Consider the following 6,244-nt stretch of genomic DNA (forward strand, 5'->3'; position numbering starts at 1 on the left):
AAAGGGGAGGGCGGGGAGCCGGTGGGGACCGTGCCCGTCATGGCGGAGCTGCTGTCTCTGTGTCCCGTGGGTTCTCTGGGGGCACACGGGGGTCCCGCCCGGCTTAGTGGAGCTTTGAGGGGCGGTGTCAGCCAGCTCTGCGCCTTCTTCCTGCGGGAGGTTGCGCTGGCAGGGGAGCGGAGAGGCCGAGCCTTGCAGCGGCTCCCCCGGCTTGTGCAGACACAAAATGGCGGGGCCGGGGGGGCTCCTCGTGTACCCCCTCATGGCTGAGGGAGGCTGTGCCGAAGCGCTCTGGTGGCCTCGGCCCCGGGAAGGAGGAGGGTGGTGCTGCCGGCTGGCCGAGGCTGGCGTTCCTCTGAGACACAGAGAATTCCCCACCGAGCCTCCAGGTTAATGTTAAATGAGGGAATTGCACTCTCTAAGCGGAGTGTGTATTTCAGGGATCCTTTTGCTCTGTGCTGCTGCTGCGATTGTGCCGTGGTGAAGCACCGAAATCAGCCAGAGGAGCACCAAGCACAGGGAACATCTGGGTTCACTCTGCTCTTCGGGACTCGCTCAACAGCTACCTGATTTTCTTTGTCCTGTTGGTTTTGCCACAAGGAGAAGGTGGTGGGTTTTTATTAAATATACGTGTAAATAAAAGCAACAAACCGGGAGTGAAGAAATCCTGCTGTAAGCAGCTGTTCTGCTCTTTGCCTGTACTCCAGACGTGTCCTCCTTAGGTGACCTGGTGCTCGGTTCATCAAGGTCCTTCACTGGAGATTGAGCTGTTTCCAGCTGCCCCAGGCCTGCCTTCTTACTCAGCTGTATTCACACAGCTCCACCACTTCTTGGGGATTTGATGTTTTGGGTCATAAAAATTAAAACCCCAGAAACTCCTTTTCCTGACTGCCCTTCACTGGCAGCAGAACGTCAGCCTGGCTGGGTTACGAGGGTCCCCGATGGGACCCTGACGTGCTCTTTGTGCTCCTGTCTGAAGTCTTAGCTGGGGATGAGAGACCAGGACCCCACACATGCCCAACATCTTCCCTTTTGTTCCCTGAAAGTCTCGTTTTACCCCAACGAGAGGCCCAGTGCTGTTCTGTAAACGCTCAGAAAACCTGTCTTCAAAGTGAAATGCAGTCCCAACAAACCAGAAAATACCTTATCTATAAATTAATGCCTCAACCTGCATGAAATAACAAAACCCTGCTTATTTCTTTTAGGAGCAGAAGGGGTGGCTTGTTTTTGCAGCACCCCAAAAGCTGCCTGCCTTCCCCTCACTCCATAATGGGAAATCTCGCACCAAAAAAATCATTGTGCTACTCACCAGGCTGGGTCCTGGAGGGGCTGGGGGAGGGAGAGCCCTTCAGAGCAGGAGCTCTGTGTCTGCAATCCCCAAATGCAGAAAGGCTGGCCCAGCTGAGCTTACTTTTAGGCATGGAGAAGGGGAATTCCCCATGATGGAGGTCCCAGACACAGCCTCTGTGTGGTTTTGATAGGGAGCCAGGCACCACTTAAAGGGCTCTCCTGTGCTGTTCCTCCCAGGGGCCCTTCGTGTCAGGTATTAGTCAGCAAAAAGGGGATGGGGGGGGGGAGCTGTCGTAGAGGCTGTGATTCACTTTTAGACAACTGGAGAGCCTTGTTACATCATTTTCCCTGCCTGGTTTCTGGGCAACTTCACTGGAATTGCAAATGTGCTTTTCCTCAGAGAAACTGCTGCATCTGGCAAGAGGCATTGTTGTTGCACGTGTATTTCCATCTCATCCTTGTCCCTATCTGGAGTCAGAACAGGATGCATCTTCCTGGGGGAGCAGGGAAGAGCTGGGGCTGTTGATGGAGGTGCACAGGTGATGGTTTTCCTGGGTTGCAGAGAATCCCTGTAAATCATCCACCAGGAGAACTGGCGGTCAGAACCAAGGCTGGAGCCAGCTGGTGCTGGAATAAACACCAAAGCTTTAAATGTTTCTATTTTATAGAGGCTGATTCCAGCTTCCCCAGCTCCTTGCCAGCAGGTAGAGTTGTACCTGGCAGGGCATTTGGTCTACACTTGCCAGGTGTGAATTGCAAGGCCTGAAGAGGGCTCAGCTTTAGTCCATCTGGTTTGGGTGGCAGGAGTGTGAGTGCTGGGCAGGAGGGTGAGGAGTTGGGGGTCTGGGGTCTGCCTGCACCTGGGAACCTGTGGATGCCTCTCTACCTCTCTAGCCAGCTGCTCTTTGTGTTTTTACCTGAGATTGGCAGCTCAGGCTGGCCCAAACGCCAGCATGAATTCCACTATGAAAATGAAAGGCTTTTGGTCCTGCTGGTCCTTCCTCATTCCTTTGGTCCCACCATGCTCCCAGGGGAGAAGACTCCCCTGATGGCAGTTGTGGTTTATGAGCACGCCTGTGTGGCTGTGAGGGTGTGTTCACAGCTGACATGTTGACACACTAGGGTTTTTTTTTGGGACAGAGACTTGGGTTCAGCACCTTCAGCTGCAGCTTACTGATGTGAACATGGCCCTGATTGCTGCTGTGCTGTGGGAAACGGGCTGAGAAGGAGCACAGGCTGCGGATGGGGGTGGTAGAACTCCCCTGTCCTCAGGTCCTGCTTGTCTCAGATCAAGTCTGGCTTCCTTCAAGTTGATCCCACTCTGGAGTGAGCAGGGTGGGCCCAGTGATGTGAATTCAAAGTGGCATTGGCCCAACAGCTCTTATTGCCCAAAAAACCCCCTTGCCCTCTGCTGCTGGGCAAACAGAGCTCACTTGAACCCTGATGGGGCCAGCCAGGACCTGGCTGTCATGGGTGGCTGTGCCTGGAGCTGGCCCTGGAGCAAGGCAGGAGCAGAGCAGGCAGGGGATGCAGCTGGTTTGGCTCAGCATTCCAGGGCTCAGCTCTGCAGGGCGCTGCTGATGGATCCCTCTCAGATGAGCAGCTGGGAGCTGCTGTTTGTGCAGTGCTGGGAACTGCTGTTTGTGCAGTGCTGGTGGGATGTGTCCCGGTGATCCGGCAGCAAAAGGAAGCAGGAGGCCGACAGTGACGCTGTGAGAGTGGAGAGGAAGCTCTGGCTGCAGGAGGGGATTTCCAGAACATTGTGATCTGCTGCTTATGCAAATCAGAAACTCAAATTAACCTGGCAGGATGGGAGGGCTCTGGGATGGAGGGCAAGGGAGAGGCAGGGGAGGGAGCCTGGGATAGTTGGCTGCTGGGAGGGCAGAAGGGAGTGTGGAAGGGATCAATATAGGAGAGAGGGGAGGTATTGGGGAACATTCCTGCTCCACCAAGCCTCTGCAGTACCCTGCCTTCACAGGGAGCTGGATCACACCCTGGCTTTCCAGGGATGCTGGGCTGCTTTACCCTCTCACTGAATGAGGGCTCCCTTCTTCCTCTGTCTCTGGCACATGAGGCCAGACTCAGTGTCACCCATTTCACAGGAGATCACCACCTCCTGCCATCCTCTCCCTCCTTCACAGTCAGCAGGGATGGGCTGTGGTGGGACCTGGTGCAGTCCCATAATGGGGCCAAAAACTGTGGGAACCAGGTGTGGGATTGCTCAGAGGATTTCCTTGCATGACCTAAGCTTTGAATAATTTGGAATCTCATTGTACAAAACCAGCAATAGGCACAGAGGGGATTTTCCCCTCTTCCTCTCTCCCCAGACTGTGTCTCATCCAGTTGCAATGCCTGAGAACAGGGCTCAGCAGCAGTCATCGTGTCCTGTAGAGCTGCTCCAGAGATATGGGAACAGTCCTGGAGAGCTCAGCTGTTTCCCCAGCCCCAGCTCGCCAGCTCCCAAGGCTGAAGGCTGGGTTTGTCCCTTCTGAGGAAGGAGAGGATGGCAGGTGGGATGGAAGTGGCTTTCATTGTTTTAAGGATTTAGGCCAGCATCCCATGTGCCTCTGTGGCTCCTCCTCTCCAGGGGCTGGCAGCAAAGAGGATCTTTAGTGGCTGACTCAGAGCAGAGGTCCAGCCCTCTCTGTGCCCAAACATGGGCTCGTGGGGTTTTCTGGATGTTGCAACCTGTGAAATCTGGCCTTGGCTTTGCCTGGAAGCGAGCCCTTGCCCCCGACATTGCTGGTCAATGTGCACAGTGTAAATCCCAGGCTCTTCCCTGCAGTACCCCTGAAAACTAAAGCGTGGATGGCCAGCATGGACCTGCCTCCAGCCCTTACCCTGCTCACAGCCTTGTTGATTTTTCCCCCTTCCTTTCCTAGCCTTCTTTGAAATGCTCACCTCCTTGTTGATCTCCGAGGTTAGGCATGAGATTTGTCACTGACTGCTCTTGGATTGGGTGGGTTGGAGCCAGCACAGGGAGCAGAGGTGTTCATGGACAGTGGTGCTATGAAGTGTGTTTGCTCTGGAGACTGGGATGCTACAGGGATAGGGATGAAGCTGCTTTATGAGTGAGTCCCAGAGGCCATGCTAGTGCTTCCCAAGATCCCATCACCCTCCTGGCATTGCCTTAGGATAGGTAGCTTTGCTGAGCTCAGGACAGGTTGTGGTTCTTTGTAGGGCAGACCCAACCCCACCATGGCGCAGATGCCGAAATAACCTGTGCTCAAATGGGGTATTGACTGTGCCGAGTATTTGCAGCAATTAAAATACCACCAGCTGTTTTCTGCTCCAGCTGAAACAGCAGGTGCTGCAGGAGATGGATTACTATGGCACTGGGGCAAGACAAAGGATTTTTGGCTGCAGGACTTTTCCAGAAGAGGGAGTTGTTCAAGGAGAAAACCCCACCTCACTCTCCCTTCCTGTGCCCAAACATTGTGTGACTCTGCTCCCTTGTCTACATTGTAGGAGCAGCCTGCAGCAGGCACCAGGGAAATTCCTGGCCTTGGGAACAGTGTGCTCTGGTCAGCCAGTCCTCCTGGTTGGTGGCATCACCCTGAGCTGGGCTGGGGACTGGCCCTGAGGGGCTGATTTGTGGTCCTGTGCCAGTCTGAGACATCCAGACTGTGGGTGGTGAATGGCCCTGGCCATTGGTGTACAGAAATCGTGGTACAGCCAGAAAATTCACTGATAAATAGTGTATTTCCCAGGAGTGTTTACCCTTGGGAACATCCTCCCTGTACAAACCCCTCGAGTGTGTTTTGGCAACAAGAATGAAGCAGATGGTGGCTCACGTGTCATGGCCCTGTGCTAACACCGAGCAGGGCTCCCCCTGCTCTGGAGGAACAGGGCTCTGCTGCCCCAAATCTGGCTCTCCCAGATGGGCTGTCTCCCAAGCCTCACAACTTCCTTGGGCTTTCCTCACTGCTGGGCCCTGTTCCCAGCTGCAGGGAGGTGCCCAGCTCTGCTCCCTGCAGTCTCTGTGCCACCCTCATCTCCAGAAGGCTCTGCTGCAAAGCTCGGAGCTGCAGTGCGGAGCCGCAGGAAGAGACGGGCAGATGAAGGTTGGGGTTGCATCCTCCCTTCAAAACAACTTCTGCAGCTGCTCAGTCTTTGCAGCAGGTTCCTGGCCAAGCAGGTGATCTGTAGGCTGCTGCAGGTGTGGGGTATGTTGAGCCCCCAAGGTGCTGTCTGGACAGGGATGCCCAATCCTACTTACACACAGGGGCTGAACCCAAATCTATGGGGAGTATGGAGAGGGTGAAAAAGCTTCAACCAGACTGTTTTCCATCAAGAAAGGTTATTTTGTTACAAGGGGATGTTTTACAGGAAGGCATCAAGGGAATTTTTAGTGGGATATTACCCAGCCCAGTTGTTTCAGCTTCCCTGGTTTGTCTCTACATGTTGCTGCTTCTTGACCTCAGCTGGTTTTGAAGTGTTGTAATAATATTGTGTTATTATTCCTAACACTGCTTTGATATTTTGAAGGTGAAGCTTTCCTCACCCAGCTGTTCTGAGGAAGACTAGTGTATTCACAACTTTTTGTTCTGACTTGGAAACAATTGAAAGTGCTGGAATTTCCCGCTTTTGGAAATTCCAGTTCTTTTCTCCCAAGTGTTGGGGGAAGTGCAAACAAACTGTTTGGGGGTGTAGCCTGTGTGGCATGTGCCTTTCAACTGCTTCTTCAGCAGCTTGAAAGCACAGGAAACCGCGTGTGAGGACGGGTGGATGCCATCAAGTCTGATTTGTATCTCTGGTTTATGAAAGCATCATCCACACAACGGCAGCAACCCTGCCGGGGATTTTCAGAGGCATGAAGTGAAGCCCTTGGTGAAGTCCCTGCACTGCTGCCAGCCCCACATGCATTTTCAGCCCCTGTCTCAGCAGAAGCGTTGCTCAGAGAGGTTTTGTGGTGTCTTCAGGGCCCTCCCCGGAGCTGGGGCTGGGCTCTTAC

Source organism: Agelaius tricolor, unplaced genomic scaffold (genome assembly GCF_023055355.1).
Source record: "Agelaius tricolor isolate 1412-34295 unplaced genomic scaffold, bAgeTri1.0.p SCAF_18, whole genome shotgun sequence".
In the NCBI taxonomy this organism is placed as follows: Eukaryota; Metazoa; Chordata; class Aves; order Passeriformes; family Icteridae; genus Agelaius; species Agelaius tricolor.